The 11,742-nt window shown below is 46.8% G+C and overlaps 1 protein-coding gene across 1 annotated transcript in view; it reads right to left on the reverse strand.

Annotated features, from left to right (window-relative positions):
* The window catches only part of CELF4 (CUGBP, Elav-like family member 4), a 1,092,004-nt gene that overhangs the window by 74,000 nt on the left and 1,006,262 nt on the right, over positions 1–11,742 (reverse strand). The gene's annotated exons all lie outside the window — the stretch shown is intronic.

Here is an 11,742-nt window from a genome sequence, read left to right on the forward strand (position 1 = left end):
ATAGATAGATAGATAGATAGATAGATAGATAGATAGATAGATCCATCTTGTTAATGTATTCTTGTCTAATAAATTCTTAAACTACAAAAGATAGAAAAAGTCTCTGCTTATAACGTATAGATTTCCTTTAATAGGAGTTACTGGGAAAAGGCAGATCTGTCCCTTTAACTGGGGAGCTGCAAACAGCTGTTCCTTATGCATACATGCTTGCTTGCTCTGAAAGTTTTGGTAAGTCAGTGCATAACTGACAGTTAGATTTATCTCCCCAATAAGCAATCAACATTATAATAAAGGAAAAATGCTTTCAGTGCACCTTTGAGAGTGCATCAGAAATTAATCTAAACATCAAATTAATTATAGTTTGTAAATGAATAGTGGCTCACAGCCCTAATACTTCTACTGCTCCTCTCCTCCTCCCCCCTCCCTCTGAAACCTCCCCCGGCCAACTGCAATGGTAGGTGGTAGGCAATAAACACTATGTGCATCTCTCTCCCTCTCTTGCTCTTCTCTGCCCAGCTGCTCTTCCAGTCAACCAGAGGGCCCTCCCTTCCTGGTGCCTGGGGACTGAACCTGAATTAAACTTTAGAGCAACATAGAAACTACTTGTCTCAAGCCCAAAGGATGTTTCCCATCAAGCTGCCGCTGCATCTGTAATGCAAAGGGTCTCTGCCCCCGACCACAGCGGCCGTTTCACGCCCTGACATGGTTTGCAAGCTTCAAAATCATCCTGCTCCTGCTGCACCTTCTTTCCTACATTCTTTAAAGCCCATGTGACGGCAACCCTTTCTCTGACTACCCGCTGGACACTGAGCACCGTTGTCCCCCTTGCTTTACCTGCGGCAGGTTCGGGTGCTACGCCTTGCAGTTGTATGACCGGGTTGATTGGGTAAGTTTAGTAATAGGTTAGACAAGGATGTCTGGGCAGGGATGATCCTTCCTCAGGCAGGGGGTAGACAAGATGATTTCTGGAGGTCCTGTGGAGACCTGCTTCTCTATGAGTTTAACCAGGAGGGTGGCAAGAGATGCTCCTTGCCTAGCAGGACTGCACCTGCTGACTCCCCAGCTTTACATTTGCACATTTAGGGACCCAGACTACAGGGGTGGTAGGGACCTTTTCAGACCTCATGCCCTGCCCCATGCTATGACAGGCCACCGAGCCACAGGCCTCTTTACAAAGGTATGGAGCTCCACCTTCGAACGCAACGTGGGTTTTGCTGCCCCTCCACTTCCTCCCCCACCCCCAACATTGCATGGCTGTTCCAGAACCTCACTCCTTTAATGGCTGGAAACCTAATTAACAACTTTAATTTATTCATGACCAATTCAGACCCATTTGTTCTTGTGCCAACAGTGCTCTTTTGCTTAAACAGCTCTTCCCCCTCCCTGGCGTTTAGCTCCCAGATGCGTTTGCAGACAGCAATCCTAGAGTTTCTCAGCCAAACTCTTTTAGCCTCTCTCTCAGAAGACAGGAACTCCGTCCCCCTCAGCATCCTAGACATCCTTCTCTGCAGCTTTTCCAGCTTGAGTCCCTTATCTTTCTAGACCATGGGTATCCAAAACAGCACATGGGTCTCAATTACTGAGCTCCAACTTGAGGCAACTGGACGCAAACTGGCAGAGGTGCTTCATCTAAGCAGTTTATGTTGAATTCACGTGAACCCTTAGGTGCTGTGCACCCCTGACAATTAGGGTCACCCAGAAGTGTCTAAAGCCAGGTGGTCAAACACTGTCCCTGCCCCCAAACAGGAGGCTGTGTGACTGGGAAACCCGGTCCAGATTTGAAGCTGGGATTCTTGCAGTGAAGAGTGCACCTTGCTGACCCTGGGATCTTCAGGCCAAAGACAGCATGGTCTGGGAAGTGATTTAATTAACGCCCCACAAAGCAGGTCAAGTTGGATAAGCCCTGCAATAGTAATGATAATAATCCCTGGCCATCGACTGACACTACAGCTCTTCCTAGTGCTTTCCAAAGATTACCTATTGTGCATGACAATGATTATACAAATAGCAACCTGCGGAGAATCACAGCAATGGCAACACCTAACACTTTTATAGCGCCTTTCATTCCTCAATCTCAGCCAGGTCCTCATTGCTTTTTTACAATGGGGAAACTGAGGCACGGACAGGTGCAGTGTCAAGCCTAGGTCACCCAGCTGGCCCACGGGAGACGTGAGATTTCAATTTCTGATTCCTCTGCTCTGCTACAGCACGTGGCCACAGCACTACTTCTCCCCCTTAGCACGTGGAGCAGGACTCCTATTAAACAGAGGCATTGACGGTGCTGCGATGCATGATGGGAAACAGGTGCTCAGGAAGCGTTTCAGTCTGCTAATGCCATTTAGGCTTGACCTGTAACGGTTCAATCCTGAGGGCCTCCCTTAGCTACGATAACGCCTTGATAGGAAATGCGAATAGCTCTTGCAGTTTGGGCCATGGATTTCTCCCCTGCAAATCCCGCCGTGCATCATTGCCGAGACCTACATCCTGCCTCATATGGGCTCCTTTAGGGTGGGCTAGCAACCTCGGCGTGCACCCAGGCCTCTGACAGGCTTGTGGAGCTTGTACTGAAGTCTGTACCACTATCTCCACATTGCTTTTGCTCCCCATGCTGACTAGGCCAACACTAGCTCACGTGCACCCGTGCTACTATCCCACTGTTGCTGTGCAGACACATCCTAGGTCCCATTCTCAAGTGATTGAGGTCTTAGGTGCCAAAAGGTATGTCTAAAACTTTCTTTGTGGTCACCCCCAAATGACTGGCAAAGGACCAAGTCCAGCCCATCTGCTCACGCTCTGCACATGCTGCGTGCTGGAAAAAGGTTGTGTGGCCACTGTTGAAATGGCGCTGCGCATTCCCAGCGCACATTCAAGATACAGAGAGGACCCTGGGCACACAGGGTTACTGCAGGGTATTTTTTGCCGTGCCCCAGTGATTGCAGAGCAAGGACTTGGGGGTGAGACTTGCTTCTCGGGTGTGACCTCTGGATCCCTGTAGACATGTGCTAGATCTCACTGATTGCCAACAAAACCTGAATTGCATTTTGGAAAAGTGGAGTCAGAGCATAGGCAGGTGAATACATATTCCAGTGTAGTTCCCACTGGTTTTACATGCTGACATACATTACACTGCGTTCAGGAATGAGAGAGAGGCATGCAGTTAATCTGGAGTAGATCTCACAGCACGCAGCTTTGTCTACTGAGGTTTTCTGAGCCTTGCTGCTAGATGGCAGAGGAGCAGGTAAGAGCCTGCTTGCCTTCAACAAGGAGCTACTTCAGAATGGACATGGAGAGATGAAACCCAAATCGGTGGTACTTATATTAAGAGATTCTTCTATTTAATTCTCTATTTAATCAAGTGAAAGCATCCAGATTTTGGGTGTGTCTGCTTCTCCCCACCGCTATACCAGGAGCTGGCTGCTATTGGAGACAGTCTCCAGACGGAGATGAATTCCTGGTCTGAAGTCCAGCATGAGGACTCGTCTGTACTGTGTGATTTACCTCAAGATAAATGGTCATCTATACTTGTCATCACACATTGATATAATTGTTGTTATGCTGTAATAAGGAATGAATATACCATAGTGCAGTGACAACTATATCAGTGTAAACATTGCTTCTGTCCATGTCCTTAAGAGCATATGCCATTTAAGGGCTTCCAAAAGTTTTACCCATGGTTAAAATTGTCTACTGTTGGAAAACATACTTTGTAGGATAGTGCTGTTTGATCTAGCAGATGAGGCATAACAAGCTCCAAAGGTTTTAAATCGAACTCAGCAAGATTTAATCTAGAAATAACATGCAAACGTTTAGTGCTGAGGATGACTAGCTGCTGAAGCCAATGACCGAGGGATATAGTATTCCATCATTTGAAGTCTTCAGATGAAGACTGGATGTCTTTCTCAAAGCGAGGTGCCTGTACAGCACCTCTCTTTCTAAAAGAGAGGTGCCTAAGGTGGCAGGAAACTCTGGGTGAACAACTTCATCCTGTGTTAGGCATGTCAGACCTTACGAGACATAATCACACCCCTAAACATGACTGCTGCATGATATTGAGTTTGGTAGGAGTCAAAGCAGAATAAGATAGTTTTATTGTACTGGACCTAATGATGTCACGAGGATGATCTCATGAGGTCCCTCCCAGCCCTAAACTTCTGTAAGATGTTCTTATGGCCAGTGTGGACCTCCATCAACATGTACATTCAGATAAAAGTGTAGAGCAATGTGAATTTTCCTATCTCAGGGCACAATGACATCTGATAGAGAGGTTTTAGATTAAGAAGGTAGTTTCCCTGCTGGCAGGTTATTCTTTTCTTGCTTCGTCCCCCAACGTATGCTGTTGGAAGGAGTTGGAGTCCTGGTCTGAACTCCCCTGTGAGATCTCCTACGTTCCTAATTTCCCCGTGCCTCATTTTACACGTCAGAGCACGAATGCTTTCTCTGCCATTTCATCCATGTCGTCTCATGCTACTTCCTCTCATGTCGTCCTCATTAACATGACCCACTTCCATTCTTTGCATACTTGCTACTGCTAAGCCAGTTCTGCAGGATGTGGACTTCTGATTTTTGGAGAGTTGAATCCCCCTGTCCGGGTACTGAAGGAGGCACCAGCTCTATGCAACCAATCCTATGGGATCAGGTAAGCAGGAAGGGATCCTAGCGTGTGCACACCGTAAGGCAGAATGAACAATGAATGTGTGCCATGAATACTGGTATCTCCTCATCTCTGAATTGTGCATGCCACCTGTAATAACATCTGTCGTGAACCTAAGGGGGTCATGGGGTGTCATGAATGTTTTTCTGTGTTTTCATGTACTGATATGGCATACATGGTCTCATTGGAAAGCCTGTGTTATGCTGTATCCCTGTATATCTCTTTTCTCACTGCATGGATTATGTGATGCTGGTTATGCATATCTTTATAACGTGAGGAACGGCTTAGTCAAGGGATGGAGGCATGCATGCATACTGAATTGCCACTCCCAGACACAGCAAGAAGGAGACATGGAGGCATCATCTGCCTGCAATGGGGAAATCAATTCCTTTACAACAAAGACATCTGAGAGAAGTGGCCTATACCCAGGGCAATGCCAGGGGTATGAGATAGAGAGAAAATTTCTGGAGGAATCAAGTGACTCGTGAGGATGCTAACGTGGGAGTTGGTTGGGCTCAATTTAGCAGGCCACCCCTGTGATGTCTTTGGGCTCTGGATGTTTTCTGGGCTGCAGAAAGGTCCAAGACCCCATCAGCCACGGGGCTGATTTCTGGTGATGTTGGCAGGCCTCCTAGGAAGGCCAGAGTGTAGCCAAATGAGAAAGTAAGAAACTTTTCTGGTCTTGTCTTTCTGTTTCCAAACTTATGGTCTGTTTTGCTTGTATAATTATTTTCTCCTACATAATAAATCCCTTTGTTGTCTTGTTTCCTTACCAGCTGTCAGTGGAAAGAATAATTTCTGGGCAAGTGATATTCCAGGTAGCTTGCTTTATGGAAAGGGGGTCCCAACATTTTTTCCAGAAACCAAAGGGAAGCCACTGAGAGCTGGCAGAGATCCCCTGCCGGAGCCACATGGTCTGGTATAAGGTCAATGGAGCTGAGGCTAGAGGGATAAGAGTTATCCCAGGGCAAACCTCGGTCTGCTCCTTGGGACAAACAGTGGGACAGAGGGCAGAAACCCAGGGCCCCGGGGAGCCCTGTGGATGGGTTTATGACCACATCATTTTAACACGGGGGGTGGGGCAGGGGTTCTGGTATAGAAAATACATACATGGATATGAAAAATAAAGTCAAACAGTCTGGCCAAACCCAACAGGCCATCAGGCTAGTGGAGTCAAGAGACATGGGTTTCCAAAGCCAATGGCACACAAGAGTCACGTAGTTAGCATCACCCCAGCCACCTCTAATTTCCTAATCTGAATGACCAGGTACCCTCTTTTTAGGGCTGAGTAGACAGGGGGCAGCTTGTGGCATGAATCCAAACTGGACCTCAAACTCACGCTATAGCAAAATGTTATAGCCATTCTGCTGCCCTACCCCAGCGTATCCAGACACTGGGCACCCTTAAATATCCCATGAACCTAAAACAGGGCACTTTGGCAAAAACCTGTTGTAATTTTTAAAACTGTATAAGCATGTCCAGTATAAGCATGCGGCAATATATATAAAGCATGCACACACACAGATACATGCCCACACACAAACATATCTATATATACTGAAATCCTTAAATGAATATCAGCATTTATATATGCCTGCCCTCTGATCTTCCCATGAATAACTGACCAGCTTTTTTAGGCACCATAGCGGAGGTAAGCCTTGAATGCTGCGGGGGTGAGGGCTATGGGTTCGCTTGATGAATGAGGACGGTGGGTTTGCTGTAGTATGGGAACAAGCCTGAAAACCGCAGGGGGTTATAAATGAAGTGGACCTAAGCAGGGCGAAGGGAGGGAATATTGTGACAGGAGATGGAGGTGGATCAATAGGAAGGATAAAGGTGGAAAGGACGTTGAGGATGAAGAAGATTGAAGATGATAGGGTGGAAAAAGCAGAGCCGATGTGGTCACAGACAAGCAAGATTTTGATAACGGAGGTTTTTGTGGGCGAGAAATGGGTGTTGAGAAGCAAACCCCTGAGGGTCGGTGAAGGGGCCTAGTAGCTGCCAACTTCCAGCTGTCTCTGGATGTGAGAGAAAGGGTCAGACCTCAGCAATATCGTGAAAGGAGAAAGACTAAGGCTTAGACTTGGCCTGGATTTGCAGGTTGAGAAAGGAGGAGGCAAAGAAAGCTCCCAGTGTGAACAGTTTTTCAGAAGTAATTCCTTCCCGGCTCCCCCCGGCCCCACTGCAATTATTGAAAGCACAATTAAAACAAGAAGCATGCCTACAAGGACTAACTGACACTTTTTTTTTCTTTTCTTTTTTTAACCATTTCCATGTGTCCTCTCTAAACACTTCCTATGCCTACATCCAGGCAATAGCAAATTGCCCCAATCAGATATACACAGCAATGCCAAACCCCAGACAAATATCATGGCTTGGTCCTCAAAATAATGAACTTATCTTAAAAAAGGTGGAAACTTGTACACACACACACATGCATGCATACACATCAGGGGTGGGCAAAACACGGTCCAGCAGATGCGGCCCACCAGATCTTTCTTTCCGGCCCCCCAAAATTAAGAAAATTAATAATTATCTGCCCCTGGCTGCCTGTCATGTGGCCCTTCATGGCTTGCCAAAACTCAGGAAGCAGCCCTCTGCCTGAAATAATTGCCCGCCCCTGATATACATATATATGCGTGTACATCTGTGTATTTGCCTCATCTTGCCAGGTGGTACCTTTCAGGCTCACCCTCTGAAGCTTTTCTCTGCAACTATTAGGGAGGGAAACATCCTCTTTTGGAAAGAAAAAGGAAGCTGAGATGCTCCTGAACCACAGGACTCCAAGAGCTGTGGCTTTGTGGAAAGCACGGAGCAGCTTCGTGTTGAAATGGCCAGGCTCTGCAATGCTCTGAACGTGCATGCCCCTGCTCTGCTGGTAAAGGACGGTGCAAATACTGCAAAGGAAAGGGGAAATTAAGGCATCGCCCATCCTTACAGAAAATATCCTGACTCCTGCCCACCAGGGATTGGCTCAGGCCCTGAAGCTTTATCTCCCCAGATTATGTTCATTAGTTATGGGGGTTTTGTTGGGCTACAGGGATGTCTCCTCCTTTCCTGACCCCGGCCAGGTTCTTGTCTCTTTAAGGCCGTGAGTCCCACTGGTCTATGCAGGGCTGTCCTGGGATCATTTCCTTGGCTTACTTTTCAACATGCTGATTTTTCATTTCATTGGCCTTCTGCTTGTTCCTGACTTATAGAAATGGGTAAGCAGGAGTCTGGACTTACCTACCCAATGACATTTGTTCTTGCACAGTCCTGTCATTGGGTATCCTGTGAACATTACGGGCAAGCAATGCAACCATGTCACACCTCTTCACTTTTCCAAGGGGCCTAATCAAGCCTAACCATGCACCTTTGTTTCTGCTTATTCTACCGCACTGTATTTTTTTTCACATACAACACACTTTTTTCCCCACAACCCAGCTGCTGGAAATTTTGGTGCACGTTATATGGGAGAAATATGATAAAAGCGATTTCTGTTGGCTCCCAGCAAAAGTGCAAGTACAATTTTCATGCCATTTATAGGGGGCAGGACAATAAGTAGGCCCTGTTCTCTTGCTGCTGCTACTCGGTTACTTGCTCCAAGGACATTTCCCCCCGCTTCATTCTGCCTTTCAGAAACAAGGTGCATATTTTATCCCAGGGTGTGTCACAGGAAAGGAAATACAATACTTCTGATAGGACTGGGGTAGATGGTAATTTGGACCCTGAGCTCCACCAGCTTTTCCAATACCCCGCATCCTGCCAGGCTACTGCACAGGAGGGAGGGATTCATTCTGGGACGGGGTGCTTGAAGTGTTCGAGCAAAGGTGTGTGAACAGAAGTAGGTGCCTGTGAAGGTGCACGACTTCAAGGCAAACCTTTCCCTCTCTTAAGTATATTAGTGACCTCTGATATTCAGAACCGGGGAGAGTCTTTGTCTGAACTCCAGGATGAAAACGCCTACAGCCCTCATTTATCCATGTCTTCTTTTTTTACACCTCAGAGCACTAATGCTTTCTCTGCCACTCCAAGTGAAAAGCAGCTTGGACAAGCTGGGGTCAAGGGATGCACCAAGACATCTATTTGCCACCCGTTCCCGGGGTCCTTCACTCCCTGGACATGGCCATTCAGTTTAAAGCCCGTTTCTGAGCAGTGAAGATGAAAAGCCTCATGGCCATTACTGCAACCATTCCTCTACAGCAGCATTTAACCTTTTTTTTCATTTGTGGACCCCTAATTTTTTTTGGAATAGAGGTGCAGACCCCCTTGGCAATGTTGAATGGAGGTCTGGACCCCTCTGAATTGTAAGTGTGGGGATTTATATATTTATAGTCATCTTACGCAAAGTCTACAGGCCTCCAGGGATCTGCAGACCACAAATTGAAAACCACTGCTCCTAAGGTAGAAAATGGTTTTCTCTGTTTTTTTGGGAGATAGCTCAGGAAGCCAGCAGAAAGAGTGACTACACACTTCCAGGTCTTCGTGACACCCTTGAGAGCCTCTGTCCACAGTTAGCAGCCAAACAGAGAATGCAGCTGTCTTTAACAGGGAATAAATGAAAAGATTTAGAGCTTTTTGTCCCCAAAAGTAAAGAATAAAAGTTCTCTCTAAAGGCAACATGCTACAATTCCCTGTAGGTTGGATTCTTAAAGGTATTTAGGCACTTAGAACCCACCGAAATCAATGGGATTAGGCACCTGGCAATAAGATCCCACCAAAATCAATGGGATTAGGCACCTGGAAATGGGATCCCATCAAAATCAATGGGATTAGGCCACTAGAACTCAGATCCCACTGAAATCAATGGGATTAGGCACCTGGAAACCTTTAAGAAACTAGGCCCCGTATGCCAGGTGGCTCTGGGCCATCTCTTGATCTCTCCAGAGACCCAGCCAGTTCTCTTTTTTCCTCCGAATCCATACAAGGGAGAGTGAGAGAGGAAAAAAAGGTCAGTGATTTAATCTAGTTCATCGCTTATAAAAATAGCAAGTGGCCGATAGGCCGCCTCCCAGGTGTGGCAAGAGACAGTCTATGCAGAAATGTCTGGGAAATGTTTTTTGTTCTCAAGAAAGAAAAAAAAGGTCATTTTTTTTTTCTCCAAAAGGTTTTGGGATTTGTGATGAAAACCAGAGATGGAACAAAAAGGTGCTTTAAAACTATTTTAGGGGTTTTAGGGCAGCTAAAATTCAAAATATTGCACTGGAAAGCCAACGATTTTCAAGTTATTGGAATCCAAATTAAGCACTTCATACAAGAAAACGTAGGGGTGTTTTTTTGTCAGACCTTCCCCCCACATTTTGAATATCAACGTGGTCGAGATGCACACCCCCTGCCAGTCCCAAAAGACTGAAGGCCTCGGTTCCACCTTTGCACTGCTGTACAGCCAGCCGCTTTTGTAGGCAGGCATGGAGGTGGTGTCACAGTCGTATGCCATTGCCACCCCCATATTTTGGAGAGGGTTGGGGCATTGCTTGGGGGAATGAGATATTTTGGCTACCTTCAGCTGCCAGGAGAGCCCAGTTGGCCATCAAATGGGCCAAAGCAGACCTGAGGATGCTCTAACTTTATACTGAGGACTTGGCTGAACCTGAAAACCTAAAGCAAAAGGGCATCAGATTTTCTTTCTATATATTTTTTGTTGGCTTGTGTGCAGTTCCAGGTTGGGGTACCTATCCATATTTCGGTGGCTACTGCACCTGTGAAAGGCTAAGTGAATCGTGTGCTTTTCTTCCTTCAGGATGCAGTGAATAAAAGTTTGCTTACTCCTCCTTTACCAACTGCCCTGTAATTACCACCGTGCTTTCTTGAGGCTCAAAGTACTACAAAAATAGCAGCAAAGCCAGCCTCCTGCGTGGGGCATGTGTCACAGATAGGAAACTAAGCCGCATGGCTATGACGCATTAGACCTGAGAAGACGATGGGAACCTCCTCATTTAAGATGATGGTTTGACTCATTAGAGCTGAATCGTTCCTCACTCTACATTTATCCTTCCACTAGCTTGAATGGTATCAACTGGTTTATTCCACTGACTTCAGTGGGTAATTCCACCAAATTCTGGTTTATACTTCTTGTCAATTAGAGGAGAATCAGGGCTATTCATTCAACATACAGTATATTCTGGAAATGGTAATTCCTTTGCTAGAGGCTCCAGTTTTACTCTGCCATGTGCAATTGATGTTATCAGTGCATTATTTATAAAGGAAGGGTTTGGCTGTGAGTTTTAACCCTCCAGTGGCTGTAAAATACCGAGAAGCAGGTGGGCTTTGGTGGGAGCAAGTCAAATGCATAAGGTTTTTTGATAAACCCCAAGATACATCCTTATTCTGACATCTTCCTTTCCCAGGAGCTCAGAAGAGCAGGAAGCTGATGAGAGATGGCCAAGATGAACATGACATTACCGCCCGCCATGGGGCAGAGCATAAAAAGGCAGATATCCCCATCAAAGTCGCTCCCAAGTATCCTCTTAATGGACAGGAGGAATTGAGGGGCGGCCCTGGGGACGTAACGCCAATCCCTGGCACTGATTTCCAGTGGGGAAACCAGCCAAGAGTCAATGGAAGTGATGTCCGTGCGAGGGAAAATGGAGGAAGCGTGGAAGGGAACAGGCGAGGCTGGGATGGGATGGAGAGGGATAGCGGCATTAGACCAAAATGAGAAAGGTCTTAAGCCTGGAAGAGTGCCCCAGAGGCAGAGTCCAGATCAGCTGCAGGAAACACCCTGCGGAGTTGAGCCAGCTGGAAGAAAAAAATCATTTGCCTATCGGCACCTCCCAGGAAGGCCTTGCAAAGAGCAAAGGACAGCAGTGAACCCAGGATCATGAACCTGCCGGTGTCTACAGGGACTCTGGAGGGAAGTCGGGGAGACTGCCCCACCCCAACCCCCCAGGAATGGCAGGTTGGAGGGACAGGCGAGGCGCAGGGATGGATGTGAGAAGTGTCCCCCGTGTCTCCTGGCACTTACACCAACGGGGGGGGATGCCAGGAGACATGAACCAAAGCTCCTTTGTCAGAGTAAACTCAGAAGACCAGATCCACAACGGGTGGAGATCAGCATGGCTCCATTTTAATGCATTGAAAAGCTTCCCCCCTAATGCCTCCTTCTCCTC

This window comes from Gavialis gangeticus, unplaced genomic scaffold, assembly GCF_001723915.1.
Source record: "Gavialis gangeticus isolate Ggan-Ray unplaced genomic scaffold, GavGan_comp1, whole genome shotgun sequence".
Classification (NCBI taxonomy): domain Eukaryota; kingdom Metazoa; phylum Chordata; order Crocodylia; family Gavialidae; genus Gavialis; species Gavialis gangeticus.